The 18,252-nt window shown below is 40.0% G+C and overlaps 1 non-coding gene across 1 annotated transcript; it reads left to right on the top strand.

The window, feature by feature from the left end:
• Nucleotides 1-18,145: 18,145 nt before the first annotated feature.
• Nucleotides 18,146-18,252, top strand: LOC113710826 (small nucleolar RNA R71). The gene has a single exon (XR_003453006.1). It is a non-coding gene; the product is annotated as a small nucleolar RNA R71 (small nucleolar RNA).

The raw sequence follows: 18,252 nt of genomic DNA, 5'->3' as shown, positions 1-18,252 counted from the left end.
GAATTTCAATCTAGTTCCGAGTCGCAGGGACGCACATGGTTCGAATTGCAATAATCCAAGCACAATCACTAGTGCTTAATAATAGCACCAATTGATCAAATTTCTTATCCAAAATAAAAGTTCACAAGAACACCCCAATAACAGATAACTGGCCCAGAATTGATCAATTTACTCTTACAGCAACAATTGATCAAATATCTAATCCAAAAGCATGCATCAATATCCACCCAATTCTCTACAGCACGTATACCATGAGTTTCTAAAAAAAACTCTGCTGTGCATGACAAATTCTTAGCAAATGCAAGCACATTCAATTATTTGCTATTATTGACATTTGTACCCTGTCTCCAAACCACTAATTTGGGCATACTCATTAAATATGCGGGGAAGAGCACAAAAGCAAATAAAGCCTGAAGCTACCAGTGTGAATTGGAAAATTTAGGTGCCAAACCAGAACTGGATTTCAAAAAGTGGAACTGTAGTAGTAACCACGCTTAAATGAAGAAGCATGAATATCAGTTGTGTCAAATGCAATTCATTCCCAACATGTCATACGCATATTTCACTATTGAACTCACTGTCTCTACTATATACTATCAGCATGAGAAATTTTCAGAGGGTATGATTGAATAGAAAGCACATTCAATAATTACTGTAGCCCTAATTTGTACGAATTAGGCCCCAATTAAGTAAACAGTAGAACGAACCTTGAAGAAGCGACAAAATTGCAGTGGTGGTTTGGACCCTTCGCTGAGCAAGTAGCTGCAACCTCCAAATGGCACTTGGAAGCTGATTATGCTTCTTGGAGTCTGATATGTGTCCCTACTGCTTCTCCTGGGTGGCTATTGCAGCTGATACTCCGCTCCGCCAAATAGTTTTGCTCTGCTGAAGATAAGTTACAAATTCTGGAGGGAGAAGCTAAGATAAAACTTACAGAAACGCGCGGCAACAAACCTCCCCTGATTATTAACAGATGAGCTGAAATGGTTGGTGATTTTTAGAGATACGTTGACGCTCAGTTTTGGCATGGCAGCTCCAAATGTTTTTGCTCGACTGTTACAAGAGGAAAGTGAAGCAGGAACGAGAAGGACAAGAAAGTTATTTGGAAAAACTTGTTTTACTTTTTCTTGGCCTAAACGGTACCATTTGTCAATAGCGGAACTGTAGCATTTCAAATACACTAAGTTGATTGAAATTTGTAGTTTGACTACAAAAACAGTGGATCCAAATACAACATTTGTTTTTACCTAATTTTCCAACCATTTTCAAGGCTTCACTTTCTTCTCAAATCAGCCCAACTCAATCATCACAGGTAAGAATATAAAGATGGTTCTTAATCTAGGCTAAAACCCATCCAAATTGTAACTCATATCTAGCAAATAATCATCCAACATCAAAGCTGAAAAAATCTTAAGAAAGCTAAAATATCCTCTTTTAAAGCTAAAAAGTCACAATAAGGTTACTAATCACCTCACAAGTTCAAAACCAAACTCAAAACCAACATATTATAGTTAAACATCATAAATCAAGGTTGAAAATTGGAAACCCTAGCTAAAATTTCACTAATCTACACCAAACCTAGAGTATCATCCATAATATTCTAAGATTCGAGTCATCTATACCATATTTTACAAGAATAAGAAAAAGAAAGGAAGTTGTTGAACTTATACCTTCAAAACCTCTTGAGAAGTGAAGAACCAAGCTATTTTTTCAAAGAAACTCTCCATTCCAAGCCTCCTAACTCCCTTGGTGCTAGTTTAATCGGTTTAGTGTTTGTGATTTCAACTCAAACAAGGCAAAATCAAGATGAAGTTGGAAGTTCCACTCTCTTGTTTTTCTCTCCAATGGTTCGGCCAACATGAAGAAAAAATGGAAGAAAACTTAGCTGAAAGGAAGGTAAGAAAAAAGGAAATGTCTTGGTCAAACATCTCTTTGATTGCCAACACTTGGCAATCAAGTTTCTTTTCTTTTTTTTTTTCTTTTCTCACCTTTTCTTTAGTCAAAATTTTCGGCTGCTTTAAGGGTTAATTTAAGGAGAATTAAATGAAATAAAATCAAAGAGATTAAGGTAAGAAAATATTGGTCAACCGGTAACAAACGGTGCATGTCGGTTTAAGCCTATTTCCCTTAAGTCCCTTGTACTTTTGTTTTAACTTTATGATTCACTAACTTATTATTAGCACTTCTAATCACACACGTTCTCTTATCTAATACTCACTCTTATCTACCAAATTTAGTACACATATCTCACCAAGTGATCACACGATCAAAGTGCACCAAAACCCTAATTTACTCTAACTATAAAAGTAAAAGTAAAACTTTTGATTCTATTATTTATTACAACTAATGAGGGATTAAATTAGTAGTAAAGGAATTATAAATTAACTTATTCAAAATAAAAGAAAATTATAGAAAAAAATAGGTGAATTTTCAAGTCCTCACAATGACCAGGAAATCTATCATGTTATTGGGCACTATGGAAGGATTGGCAATAAAAATTTTGGTTGATATTGGTAGTTCAAACAATTTTATCCATTTTGGATTGGTAAAATTCTTAAACCTTCCCGATCAAATGGTTCAACCATTATCTATGATTATGGATGATGGTTCTTGTATCACTAGTGGAGCAATATATACCAGAGTGGCTTGGAAGGTACAGGACTATCAATTCCATTTTGGTCTGAATGTTATGGAATTAGGTGGTTGGGATTAGGGGTGCAAACGAATCGAGCCACTCACGAGCTAACGAGCTTAATATTTTGAACTCGAGTTCGATAAAATTAAGTCAAGACTCGGGTCGATTAGGTCAAAACTCGACTCGGCTGGGCTCGTTTGCAGCCCTAGTTGGGATATCATATTTAGAGTTGATTGGATAAGTCATTTCAGTCTTGTTACATTTGATTTTCATGAATTAAATATTGCACTCAGTAGTAGACGGGAATTGATCTATTTACAAGGATTTATCAACTAGCCAGTAATGGAATTAATAAAAAAAAGGGTCTCAGATCATTCATATAAGAGAGGCAGAGGTGTTATGCCTCCTTGTAAATAGAGAAAGTTGTAGTGGAGGAAAAAAAGGCTCTTGAGGAAGTGAAAGTTTTACTACAACAATTCTGATAGGTCTTTGCTACTCTTAAGGGCTTACCTCCTAAAAAACCCCTGGATCATCAAATTATCTTGAAACTTGGTGCTATACCTTTTAAATTGAAACCTTACAAGTATCCTCAGGCTCATAAGATTGAAATTGTATAGCAAGTGGTTGAAATGCTTCCAATGGGATTATAAGACAAAGCAGTAGCTAATTTGCCTCTCCTATATTATTCGTTAAAAAGAAAACACTTGGAGGCTATGTGTAGATTACAAAAATTGAATGTTCTCACTGTTAAGGATAGGTTTACCGTTCCTAACATTGATAAACTTTAAAATGAGTTACATAGCACCAAATATTTCTCAAAGCTGGATCTCATACCAGGTTATCATTAGCTAAGGGTTAAAGTAGTAGACATACCAAAAACTACATTTCAGACTCATCATGGACATTTTAGATTTCTAGTAATTGGATTTGGATTGGCAAACGCACTAGCTGCTTTCTAGGTACTGATGAACCAGATTTTCTAGCCTTATCTAAGAAAATATGTGTTGGTTTCTTTGATGATATTCTAGTATATAGTTCTTCTTTGGAACTACATGTGCAGCACCTTCAAACTGTATTAGAAGCCCTATTAGAAAATCAATTGTATTGCAAATTATCGAAGTGTTCTTTTGCTCAAACTTTAGTTGAGTATCTAGGACATATTATATCAGAAGCAGGAGTAAGCATGTATAAATCTAAAGTAGAATACATCTTATCATGGCTATCACCCTAGAATGTGAAGGAATTGAGAGGTTTTCTTGGATTAACTAGATATTATAGAAGATTTATATAAGGTTATGAGGCCATTTGCAAACTATTAACTTAGCTTTTGAAGAAAAAAGGATTTGTATGGATTGATAGTGCTCAAAATGCATTTGATCCATTAAAAGAAGCCATGACCACAGCTCCAATTTTAAGTATGCCTAACTTTAGTATCCCATTCGTCATAGAAACAGATGCATGTGAAGTGGGAATTAGAGCAATGTTAATGCAAGAAAAGCATCCATTCGCTTTTATTAGCAAAGCCTTAGCTTCCTAGAATCTAAGAATGTCAGTATATGAGAAGGAATTTTTAGCAGTAGTCATGGCCATAACCAAATGGAAATATTACTTGGTTGGCCACCACTTTGTTATCAAAATAGACCATCAGGGTCTTAAAGACCTATTAGAGCAGAGGCTTACTCACCCATTGCAACACAAATGGTTGACAAAATTATTGGGTTTGGATTATGCCATTCAATACAAGAAAGGGTCTAACAATGGAGTAGAAGATGTTTTGCCTAGAAAGAAACTGAGTGACAAGGAAGAAAGTTTTGAGATGACAACAAGTTTTCTAGGGGCTATATCTATTGTGCAACCAATGTAGATAAAGGAACCCATAGAAAGCCATGAAGGGAACTCTTATGCTCAAAATATTATGGCATAATATTATTAGATCGTATTTCTGATTCTGATTTCACTTTGGAAAATAGTTTGCTCAAATTTAAGGAGAAATCGTATGTTGGATATGCTAATGAGACTAAAACAAAACTTATCAAGGCATTACATTCATCAGCAATTAGAGGACATTTAGGGCAACAAGGGTGTTTACAGAAGGTCAAATCTCTTTTTTTATTAGCCGAACATAAAAGTCAAAGTATTGCAATTCGTTAAGGCTTGTGATGTATGTCAAAGAAGCAAGAGTGAAATCTTCCCTATCCTAGATTTCTCCAACCAATTCCTATTCCTAACCATAGCTGGTCAAATATAATCATGGACTTCATTGAGCAATAGTCTTTATCCAAAGGTTTTGTTACAATTTGGTGAAAGTTAATCAATTGACCAAATTTGGCCATTTTATTGTTCTCACACATTCTTTTACTACTAGACAAGTAGCACAATTTGACCATGTATATGTATATATAGATTGCATGGGTTGTCAAAAAACATTATATTTGACAAGGACAAAGTATTCACCAGTAGATTCTGGTAGGAGAAATTCAAGATGGTGGGAGCAGAATTACGCTACAGCTTATTATATCATCCACAGTCAGATCGACAGAGTGAACGTGTAAATCCTAGACAATGGAGATACTAGGATGTGTAGTGAACAAAATTATCTAAGGTGCATATTTAGTGAGTATCCTAAGCAATGGAGTACTTGGATTTCTCTAGCAGAATTATGGTACAATACTAATCTCCATACTAGTTTACAGAAGACTCCATTTGAGGTGTTATGTGGATATGGATCCAACCATCTGCCGTTAGGAACTTTTCATGACACAATAATACCTTCTGCTGCTACTACAATTCATGATAGACTTCAAATATTAGTTGCTATGAAGGAAAATTTGGCTAAGGTACATAACAGAATGAAGCATTATGCTAATCAACATAGATTCAAGAGCGAGTTTTCAGTGGTAGAATGAGTGTTCCTCAAATTACAGCCATACAATCAGTAAACATTGGCTATTAGAAAGAGTTTAAAGCTAGCATCCAAGTATTATGAACCTTTCTAGATCTTAAAAAAGATAGGCAAGGTTGCTTACAAACTTAAACTGCCACAAGGAATTAGAATTCATTCAGTCTTTCATGTTTCATGTTTCTCTTCTCAAAAAGAAGATTGGATTGGTTTAGGACATTATGCCAACCTTACCAAGTATTAGACTGGTTCAAGATATTGTGCCAATCTTACCAGGGATGGATGGATCTGATCATTACTTGTTGGAACTAGAGAAGGTTTTACAAAGAAGAGTTATGATGCATCATTAACAACCAGTCATTCAATATCTGGTGAAATGAAATCATTTGGGTGAAGATGAATCATCATGAGAAGACAAGGGATTTATTGATCATCAGTTTCCAACATTCAAAGCTTGAGGACAAGCTTGATTTTAACCGAGAGGAAATTTCAAGAATTCAAGTAAAAGAAATGTTGTTTTGTATTGATCATATTGCGTTTAAGCCATTGAGTTGATTGGAGCAATTAATTAAGAAGTAGTTAGGTCTGATTACATCGTCTTCCTAACTGACTGATTGTAACAGCCAAATAGCTGGTATAAAGGATTCCTTTATAACCATATCTAGTAAGAATAATCTGAATGAAAATCTCATTTTCTCTCTCATCTCTATTTCTTCCTGAACTTTCTTCTTCTAGTTGCTTTACTCATCTGATTCTTTTCATCTTATCTGATTCTACCATTAGCTCAAATTTTATGTCTTCAAATATTTCAAATTAATAAACTTAGGTTTGTTACACCTTACTGGCGACTAGTGGAAACCATTTTTCACAAATACATGTTTCTAATCTTTCTTCAAGTAGAACGGATCGTCATCTCCAAAACAGTACAAAATATACTAAAATCTTTCAAAAATAAATACAATTTCACTATTGAGTTGCCGCAATTAACATGCAAAACACATGAAAGATCAACCATTTTGCCCCATTGACACTTGCCAAATTTGGTCTATAGCATCACAAATTGAAAGTTCTAATCCTAAAACAAGTCAAACAAATATATGATGCTCTCAACAAAAAAGCACCATATTCATAAAAAAAAAAATTTGGTGTCATATTTTTAATCATTCACTAACTTTCTCTAGTCATTGATTGTTGTCATGATCGCTACCTCTTTATCACTGGCAATAGCCACTACCATGATATAGCTGTTACCACGTAATGCACCAAGGAAAGAGGTTGAGAGAGTTGCAAAGAAAAAAAAGATGTGAAATCAACTGGAAAAGAGATGGGGAGGGTTAGTGCTGAGGAGAGGAAGGAAGAGAGTGAAGTACAGAAGACTTTCATTGCGATCTTTTCTTTTCCTTGTATTTTTTAAATGGATAATTTAGAAACCTCCCCTGAGGTTTCTGACAATATTACTAGCATCTCTCAAACTTTCGTTAATAACACTGACCTCCTTTGTCAGGAAAATGGGGTCCAAATCTTACATCATTCATGCTAAAATTACTTAACAAGCCTTACAAGTTCTGGAATATTACACAATTATGTTTGAATAATTAGTTAAGTTGTTTATAACTGTCATTAGCAAAATTAAATGGTAATTTGGAAATAAGTTCTTCCTAATATGCAATCAAGAAAAGGGCGCCAATTTTAGACGCCATTTTGTTGATTGATAAATTTGATATAAAGGATGGACTAAGACATAAAGGAGCCATTTCAAGTTTTTGTAGAGAGAAAACTCCCCTTTCAAAAATGGAGTGAAGCATTTTGTGAGTTTAGGCAGTTTGAAGGGAATGATACAATTCCTCTCTATTGTATCGGGAAATTGTGTTTCTAGTCAACACACTCAAGTTTGTGGCCACACGTTTATCATATTAAATTGTGGTCTCTGCTATGTATCAAATACAGATATTGTAGTTTTTCTTGTTGACCAAATTTCATTCCTTGCACTATAACTAAAAAATAGCAAGTTGGATCGTATATCAAGTGAAAATGACAGGTGGCGAACTTGTTCAATAATAATTACTAAAAATTCCTAATTAACACCACAATTAATTGTAGAACAAGTGCAAGTACTGGAGCAGGGACCCTAGCTGTGCAATGAGTTACTTGATTCACCCTGTTCTCGAAGAGTTTGCTTAGTCCGATATACCTGAATTGTCTATAAAAATATTAATTTTGCGTACAATGGCAAGTAGGGTCGATTCCACAGGGAGCAGGTAGGAAATTATTTCTTTCCAAATCAATAGAACAAAATAGGGGGATAATTAATGGGATGGAAATAAGAATGAAATAAATAAAATCCAAAAAGCTAATTCAACAAAATCAATTTACTAAAAATAGCAATTAAATGAATTCTACCCAAAGGATCAATTGCTCAGGCACGGTCCAATTAAATGTTCATCGATGCAAAGATATTTCATCCGTTTATCACTAGATTGGTTATAGCTGTCAACAAGCTCTGACAGCCAATTCTTCTTTACTTTTTCGACAGTCAAGGTACGACCATTGATTGCTTCCCTAACCAGATAACAACCCTAAGTATGACCGTAGGAATTTAATTACCCAATTGCATTAAAGCTAGAAGAACCCAACCCTAACCAATAAACAAACTAAGAGGGTTTATTTAAGCTAGATCTTACGTTTTTCCAACATAAAGTCAATTATGGTGGTTGTCACTAGGTATCAACTAAGCGAACAATTACGAATTCAATTTAGTTAATGTGACATTAGGCTATTAAATTAAATCAAATACCCGGCCGTTGATATTCAATTAATAAAATACCCATGAACAATTAATTCAGAAAATGCATGAATAGCAACAAATTGGAAGAAATACTGAAGATTCGATTAGATCTCACAGATATTATGGACCGCGCCTTCGCGTCGACCTTTGGGTAGAGGAGAAAATTAGCCGCTCCTCATCGTGTCAATCCCGCGTGATTTAATTGAATTCATTCCATTAATTACCGAAGAATTGGAAAGGTGAAACAACGAAGGAACAGTTTTTCTTATTTTGCGTCTGCGCTGGAGCCGCCAGCACAAGGGAAATCTCACGAAATTTAGAAGAGTCAAAAGTGAAAAGTGAAAAGGGTCTCGATTGTACAGAGCCCAGATACAATACGAAAAATCTCCAATGTCTGACCGCTAGCCGAAGAAGAAACAAAAGCAAAGAAAAACGTCTGACCAAAAATTGCAAAAAGTAAAACTAAAGCTTAAAGTAGTGATCCCCCCGAATCTTGCTTTTTCCTCCTTTTTATAGCCGCCGTCAGTAGTATTCCTCCCAGGAAGAGGCTTTTGCCTAAGGCGCGCTGATCCTAGGCTTCAGGTTCACGTGGATCGGGATCCGGCTTTTCGGTAACGTCTACCTTTTCTGGCGTGGCCACGCTTTGAGACGACAAGTCTTCTGAAAATTTGCTTCAAGAGATCATTTTTAATGCCGACCACCTACAATTCACACAAATATCAAATATGAGTGACATTCCAATTCTTAACACCATGAATAGCCAAAATTAGGACAAAATAACACTGCAAAATGTGCCAAATAACTGCTCTATCAAATCCCCCCACATCTAGACAATGCTTGCCCTCAAGCATTTCGGAGCTCAGAAGTACAACCAAGAGAGCAGAGGTCATGGAGTAATCTATACTAACACAAGCATCTCAGGTCCCCGACAATATCGCCAAATAAGAATACACCGGACAGGTTGTAATTCAAAGGAAATATATGAATACTAGAAACGCTCAAATCAACATCATGGAATGCCATTACCATAGGCTTGCACATTTATCACATCTTCACCACTTAAAAGTGAACTAAATGCATAAATCAAAGGGACTTTAATAGGGTTGTAATGGGGTTCAGGTGAAAGGCGGGATAAGAAGGTGAAGACAGTGGATAATGTGTCAAGAGAATGTCTGAAACCCACTATATAACCACAGTGCTTTACCGGAAGAGTTTCACAAACAAGACAGTTTTCATTTGCTGCACACACTGTGCAAGTGCCAATTTTTTTTTTTTCAAGGAAGGACATCTTGCAAGGCGTGGGCACGCCTTATAAGCCAGAGTCTACTGTTCACCATCTCATTGACCATTTCTCTCTTCTTTTTTTCTTTTTTTTTCTCTTTTCTTTTCTTCCATTCTCAGATGTACAGAAACAGCACAATATAGCATCTATTCTGCCAACACTTGTGATCATAGATTTATTTGTCTTGCACAAGTAATGAATTTCAGACATCTCTTAATGACACAAGGTTGAACAAGAAAGTCTAAAAAGGTCATGGATTATCAAACATGGTTAACAAACAAAAAGAAGGATAAAAGCTCAAATTGGTTCACTATCGGAAGATAAGATGAGGACTTGGTTTTAGATAGCTAAAGAGGGTTAAATCCTAAATGCCCTTATCATTTCAAATGCATCCAGTTCAACAAAATGTAGTCTTGACATGTATAAAATAGCAAGTTCTAGAATGCCAATACCATGTGCGATACCAACTCAATCAAACAAAAAGAGAGCAAACAAGAATAATATGCTCATATAGGGCTCAAAAGCTCTCAAAAGTCTGAGGAACGGGTAGAGTCCAGCATATTCAATATCTAGCAACACAGTCAAGGGAAAACAAAAGGCATAGCTAGTATATTTGACCACATACCCATGCACCCTAATTATACAATTCATCATAGCAGCATGCTCCAGCAGTTAAGAAACGAAGCAGTAGCGAGAAAGTCAACTAACTACACCCCAATTAAATTTTTTTCTTTTTGTTTTTTTTTTGAAATAAAAGAAACTACATGAAACAAAAAGAAGCAATAGAAGCCAGCGATAGAAGCCATCCCCCTCACACCTAAAATCTACATTGTTTTCAATGTAATCTAAATAAATAAAGTGCAAGGACAAGAGGGGCGAAACTTCCCTGACTGCTGAGGAGGTGCGCCGAGATCCTAAGGAGGCGGAGGATGTGGCGGTTGGAATCCAATGTGGGCAAAGAAAGTTGTTTGATTTTCTGCTTGAATACGGGCGAAAACCTGTAGCGCCTCAAGACGGCCATCCAATCTCGACACTTGGGTGTTTAGCTTATCAAAAGAATCTTGGAGGTTCTAGTAACGAGGGTCCCAAGCAGGAGGAGTATGAGATGAGGACGGACCCGCCTGATCCGGATGGGGTGCAGAGTCAGAAGAGGGTGCAGTCGGAGGCACCCGGGGCAGTGGCCCGCCCTCACCAGGGGGCATAAACTGATAGACATCTCCTACTTTGAAAATAACCCCCATCCGTTCCAAACTGCGCAAATCCAGTGGCTCAATTTCTCGAGCTAGAGCAAAGTTGTGCTCTTTGTCGAGATCTAGCAAACCCAATCGAATGGCCAAGTGGGTAATGAGTGAGTCCAGAATGATCGGTTTATTGCTCTTTTGGATGACCGATTGCATTTGAGTGGCTACCCAATATCCAAAATTAACCTAAACTTTGTTGCGCATGCACCAAAGGAAATAAAATTCTGCCTTGGTAAGAGTGTCGGAAGAATCCTTCCGCTTCGAGAAATTGTGAGCCAAAAACCTGTGGATGACCTTCAAGATCGGATCCTTCAGTTGAGAGGCATTGGATTAACTCGGATTGTAAAGTTGCCGATCCGTGGACCACTCCCTCCAGATATCAATATACTCAGTAGAGAACGGTCTGGTGTAGTCACAAGCACTGTTAATATATGCCCCGGTTGTAAGGGTATCCTCACTGACAAACCCCAAAGTCAGATTAAACTCATTAATAGACATACTAAACTGGGTGCCTCGTAATCTGAATTGAATAATCTCCGGCTCATCCAAAGTGATGAATTCATTTCTGGTGAACTCGAAGGTGGAATAGAATTCACAACATAGCTCCTCAAACGTAGGGTAGTCAATGATTAGATACTTTTGCCAACCTATTGTCGAGAACAATTGTTCAACTTCTCGTGCAATTCGCAGCTAGTCCAAGGTTGGGGCATGAAAGCACTTACAAGGAGCAAAAGGACGGTGCACCAAGCTGTTAAACCGGTCCTGTTGGGCCCGCGTAAGATTAGTGACCGGTTCCCCCCACTCCCCAGGAGACATGGTACTCTTATTCAGGCTCAAACGAGACCGAATGAGGGGTTGAACCGGGGCTCGTCTCTTACGCGGTTGGGACCCAGATGACCCAGCAGTTGTTGACTGTTTCGGCGGCATTCGGGGACCACATATAGAGTAAATCAGCTTAGAGACAGCCAACCAACTACCAAAAGCAGATAGGGGACTACAATCAACAAAAATTACTAATATTCAGTAGCTCAACAGCAAAGGGGGACGCAAACACCCCACCAAACAACGACAAGGCAACAAACAAAAAAGGTCTCCCACTGGTGTCACGTGGCCGACAACAATAAAGAAAACAGGTCCAACACCGCACAAATTGCAATGACAGTCGATAATAGTCAACAATCAGTGAGACATGGACCACAAGTACCAACTAACAGATTCACCAGAGCCCACAGATGTCCCCCAAGATAGATAGTCAATGGAAAGCATATATAAGGTTTCTCACTTCAGATAATCAATCAAATAGCCCAACACAAAGCGAAATTTAAGCAATAAAAACTCCAAGACCTCAGTTACCAAATCAAAAAAGAGAGACAGGGGTACCACTCCTATACTCAGTGCTCCGTCAAGTTGGAATTGGAATGGGCAGTGCCGCACGGCTGTGCGGGCGGTGAAAGTTGGTTGCGGCGGACTGGTTGAGGCGGGGTCGTGCGCGAGGGGAGCAGGGCTCGCGCACGGATGCTGGGCGCACAGCTGTTGGGCGCGCGCGCAGGCGCTGGGTGCCGCAGGCATACCACGCAGGTAGGTCGCGCGCGGGGAGGACTGGGTTGCGCAGGCGCACGCGCCGTAGATCTGCGCGCTATGGCGTGCACGGCTCTGGTTCATGTCGGGCGACTGATGGCGGACGACGATGGGAGCGGCTGCCGCGTGTGGTCGTTGGCAGTAGATGGTGAAACTCTACGGTGGCGGACAGCGATGGGCGTAGAGCTAGTGAAGTGGGTAGAAGCGCGCTACTGGCGCGCTCGGTGGGCTGGCGAGGTGCTCGCAGGGAGAAGCAGAGGAGAAAGGGCAGACGCGCTGGGCTGCTGGGTTACTGCGAGTGCGCGCAGCTGGTGCTGGTCACGCACTGAGGTCGCGCGGCTATGTGCGGGCAACGGGTCTGTTGCAAGTGACTGTGGGCGCCGCAGGGCGCGCAGGTGGGCCAACGATCTGTGCTGGCGGCGGCGGTGACTGATGGGTGACGGCGGTTTGACCAAAACAAAGAGAAGAAATCTTGAAGCGTAGGCAAAAGAAATTGGGAAGAGATTGTCCAAGACTAGTCAAAGAAGGAGGAAAAGTGGAAGAAGTAGGGTCTTGGTCAAAGGATTTTTTTTTTTCGTTATCGGAGGGGTTGGAAGTCGTGGAGACGCCTTGGAAAACCTGGGCTTCTGACCACGGCATCTAAATGATGACCATACGAATTTCCGTCAAGGCGTGGGCACGCCTTGAAACTGCTAGTCTCTAATTTGCTCAGGGCACCTGGCGTACCTCTTCCAAGGCATGGGCACGCCTTGAAACCCCTATTCTTCTGTCCATTACCACAGAAACAATCAAAACATTAAAATAAAACTGAAAAATCGCAGAGTAATGAAAAATGAACGCAACTAATACTGTAATCCTTGGGTTGCCTTCCAAGCAGCGCCTTTCTTTAATGTCTTTGGCTAGATATGGCTTTCAATTGTTCAGACCTCACTACTTGGATCATCAAGGAATAAAACCTCCACTTGCTCACTATTAAACCCTTCATAATAGGGTTTCAAACGGTGACCATTGACTACGAACTTCTTCTCTATCTTCAGACTTTGGATTTCCACTGCACCATAATGAAGAATATTAGAAATAACAAATGGACCAATCCAGCGTGAACGCAACTTATCCGGAAAAAGCTTGAGTCTCGAGTGATAGAGTAAAACTTTCTGCCCAACTACAAACGACTTTCTTGAGACTTGTTGGTCGTGAAAAATTTTACTCTTCTCCTTATAAATTGCGGCGTTTTCATAGGGTTCATTCCTTAACTCCTCCAACTCTTGTAGTTGGAGCTTTCGATGTCCTCCGGCCTCCATAAGATTCATGTTACATTGTTTAAGCGCCCAGAACGCTCGGTGTTCAAATTCCACCGGGAGGTGGCAAGGGTTCCCAAAGACTAACCTATAAGGGGATATTCCAATCGGAGTTTTATAGGCAGTGCGGTAGGCCCATAGAGCATCTTCCAACTTCAAGCTCCAGTTTTTCCTATCAGGCCGCACCATCTTCTCCAAGATGGACTTAACTTCCCTATTCGACACTTCGGCCTGACCATTCGTCTGTGGGTGATATGGAGTGGACACTTTATGGAGCACTCCATACTTACAAAATAATGCAGTGATTGTCTTATTGCAGAAATGGGTGGTCCTGTCACTCACTATGGCTCTTGGCATTCCAAAACGGACAAAAATGTTAGACTTGATAAAGTCTGCAACCACTTTCGAATCGTTAGTCTGGGTGGCTTTTGCCTCCACCCATTTGAAAACATAGTCAACAGCAAGTAAAATATACAAGAAACCAAAAGATGAGGGAAAATGACCCATGAAATCTATACCCCATACATAAAAAATTTCAACAAATAACATGGGAGTTTGACTCGTTTGGTCTCGACAAGAAATATTCCCCACCCTTTGACACTTGTCACACGATTTACAAAACAAGTATGCATCCTTAAACAGAGTAGGCCAGAAAAAACCATTTTCTAACACTTTACGAGCTGTTCGCTTTGGCCCAAAGTGCCCTCTGCATGCAAATGAATGACAAAAAGTCAAAATAGATTGGAACTCACCTGCACTTACACACCTTCTTATCACTTGGTCCGAGCATTGTCTCCACAGGAAGGGGTCATCCCAAATATAATGTTTGACATCACTCTTTAGCTTATCTCTTTTAGCTTTGGACCAACTTGCAGGTAATCGATTCGTTACCGAAAACATTGACAATGTCAGCATACCAAGGTACCGACGAATCAATGGCTAGTAGTTGCTCCTCAGGGAATGATTCTCTCAACGGTAAATCCTCTTGATTTGTGAGCAACCGGCTCAAATGATCAGCCACCAAGTTCTCGGCTCCACTCTTATCCCTGATCTCTAAGTTGAACTCCTGCAGGAGCAGGATCCATCTAATGAGCCGCGGTTTGGCATCATTTTTCACCAACAGGTACCGCAAGGCTACATGGTCAGAGAAAATAATTACTTTTGCACCCAATAAATATGGCCTAAATTTTTCTAGTGCAAAAACAACAGCTAGTAATTCTTTCTCCGTCGTGGAGTAATTAAGTTGGGCTCCACTTAATACTCTCGATGCGTAGTAGATCGCGTGTGCCGCCTTTCCTATCCTTTGCCCCAACACGGCTCCCACGGTATAATCACTCGCGTCGCATATGATTTCAAACGGAATGCTCCAATTTGGGGGTTGAATGACAGGCGGCGATGTCAACGACTCCTTTAGTTTATCAAAAACCACCTTGCATTCATTAGTGAACTCAAATATCACATCTTTTTGCAACAACTTGAATAGGGGTGCTCCAATTTTTGAGAAATCCTTTATGAAGCTCCTGTAAAATCCTGCATAGCCTAAAAAAGAGCGTACTTCCTGTACACATACGGGGTAAGGCAGGGCAGAAATAAGATCTATTTTAGCTTTGTCTACCTCTATTCCCTTAACCGACACAACGTGCCCTAAGACAATACCATGTTCCACCATAAAGTGACATTTCTCCCAGTTAAGAACCAAATTCGTTTCTATGCACCTTTTCAGAATTAAAACTAGATTATCAAGGCATTCCTCAAAGCTATCACCATATTGGCTGAAATCATCCATGAACATCTCAATAATCTTTTCCACATACTCGGAGAAGATACTTACCATACATCTTTGGAAGGTTGTAGGGGCATTGCAGAGATCGAAAGGCATCCGATGGTAGGCGAATGTACCAAATGGGCATGTGAATGTGGTCTTTTCCTGATCCTCTAGCGCTATCGCGATCTGAAAGTAACCTGAAAAGTCATCCAAGAAACAATAGTAAACACGACCCGCTAATCGTTCTACCATCTGATCAATAAAAGGGAGGGAAAAATGGTCCTTTTTAGTCACATAATTTAGCCTCCGGTAGTCGATGCACTGATGCCAGCCAGTAGTTTTTCTAACCGGGACCATATCACCCTCCTGGTTCTCCTCTACGGTCACTCCTGCCTTTTTCGGGACCACTTGGACAGGATTCGCCCACGGACTATCCGAGATAACGAAAATGATCCCCACCTCTAGGAGTTTAAATATTTCCTTTTTCACAACTTCCATCATCAGGGGGTTCAGCCTCCGTTGCGCCTTTCTTACTGGTTTCGCATCTTCTTCGAGCCGAATTCGGTGCATGTATAAGGATAGACTTATTCCCTTGATATCTGCTATGCTCCACCCAATTGCCTTCTTATGCTCCCTAAGGATTCGCACTAGCCTGTCCTCTTGACTTGGAGATAGATGTGCAGAGATGATCACCGGCAGTGTCTCCCGGTCTCCTAGGAATGCGTACTTTAGATGTTTCGGGAGAGATTTTAGTTCTAACTTCGGTGTCTGCACAACTGAAGGAAGCAACTTTGTCTGAGTCTCTGGCACAAAAAGAGAAATAAACTCATACCTTGGAGATACGGTGGGTAGTGAGTGTAAGACTCGAACAGCATGGGGCAACTCTTCCCTTAGGTCCACATCAAGAGTTACACCCAACTCCAGATGCTTGATTAGAACCACTTTCAATGCGTTTTTGCCGTCTAATTCGAAAGTTTTCTGCACAAAAGACTCAGTAATGCTCAAAGGAAAGACTGAGTTAGATTCCTCTGGATACTTCATCGCCTAAAAAATATTAAAATTCACAGTTTCACCATCAAATTCCATTGATAAAATACCCTCATTCACATCTATCTTAGTCCTGGCAATGCTAAGAAACGGTTTACCTAACAAGATAGGTTACGGATTTAATAATTTCTCATCTCCCATGTCTAAGATATAAAAATTTGCAGGAAATACTAATTCATTTACCTGGATCAAGACATCCTCAACTAGTCCCTCTGGATAAGCATTTGTGCGATCAGCTAGTTTGATTATGATGGCTGTTTCTTTAAGTGGACCAAGATTTAGAGAAGTAAAAATGGTCTTTGGTATCACATTGATTGACGTCCCTAAATCTAACATTGCTTTTCTAATTGGTGTATTTCCTATTTTGCACGGGATCGTGAACATACCTGAATCTCCGCACTTGGGTGGGAGTTTTCTTTAGAGCATAGCTGACATATTTTCTCCCACCGCTACTCTTTCGTCCCCTCTCAATTTCCTCTTATGGGTGCATAAATTCTTGAGAAATTTCACGTACTTCAGCACTTGCTTAATTACTTCCAACAAGGGGATGTTAATCTCCACTTTTTTGAACACGTCCAAGATCTCTTTTTCCTTCTCTGCCTTCTTCGTCTTCGCCAACCTGCAAGGAAAAGGGGGTAAATTAGATTTAACGGGTATTGCTGGTGTAAGAGTTACCTCAGGACCTCCACGAATGTGTCCTTCTTCCTCTATCTCCTTCTCGATCTCGTCTTCACTTTTACTCTTCAAGTTCGTGACCCTTGGCCCCTCCACTTCCTTACCATTCCTTAATGTCATGACACTTACATTTCTGGGATTTGCTTCAGGTTGCGACGGCAATTTCCCATAAACGTGGGACTCCAGGTGATTTATGGCAGTTGCCATTTGACTTATGCGAGTCTCCATGTCTTTCATGCCTGCTTTGGTGTCCTGTTGGAATTGAGTAGTGCTCGCGACCAAGGACCTAGTTTCTTGCTGGAATTGAGCAGTGGTCGTGACTAAGGTCCTAGTCTCCTGCTGGAGTTGAGTGGTAGTTGTGGCCAAACTCTTGACAATTTTCTCCAAAGAACTTCCTAAGTTGGAGGACGAGGGTTGGGACTTCTGTTGCCAAGGTTGCTGGAATCCTGGTGGACGATTGGGGAATGCATTTTGTGGCCTATTACCATTGCCGAAATTTGGGTTATCTCTCCAACCCGGATTGTACGTGTTGGAGTATGGGTCGTACGGTCTACGAGGCGCAGGCACGTCTCCAGTCATGTTCACTTGTTCAGCCCCATCCTCTTGTAACATAGGGCATGAGTCAGTATGGTGGCCCATATTTGTGCAGATTCCACAGACCTTTATTTGGGGCACATTTTCCACAGCTAATTGTCAAACAACGGATGTGAGCTCCGACAACTGTTGCTGAATAGATGTCGACTCCACCTCATTAACCCTACGGGTAGGGTTACTCTCACGGAAGCCAAACTGTTGAGAATTCTCTGCCATAACTTCAATAAGCTTCCACGCTTCCTTCGGTGTCTTGTTTGCCAGCGCTCTCCCACTCGTAGCGTCAATGATACTCCTATCAGTTGATTGGAGTCCTTCATAGAAGTATTGGATTAACAATTGCTCACTAATTTGATGTTGCGGGCATCTAGTGCACAACTTGTTAAACCTTTCCCAATATTCATACAATGACTCCCCGAGATACTATTTAATGCTGCAGATCTCCTTTCTCAAACT

This window comes from Coffea arabica, chromosome 5c, assembly GCF_036785885.1.
Source record: "Coffea arabica cultivar ET-39 chromosome 5c, Coffea Arabica ET-39 HiFi, whole genome shotgun sequence".
Taxonomy (NCBI): Eukaryota; Viridiplantae; Streptophyta; class Magnoliopsida; order Gentianales; family Rubiaceae; genus Coffea; species Coffea arabica.
This window is presented reverse-complemented; position numbering and strand designations above follow the sequence as displayed.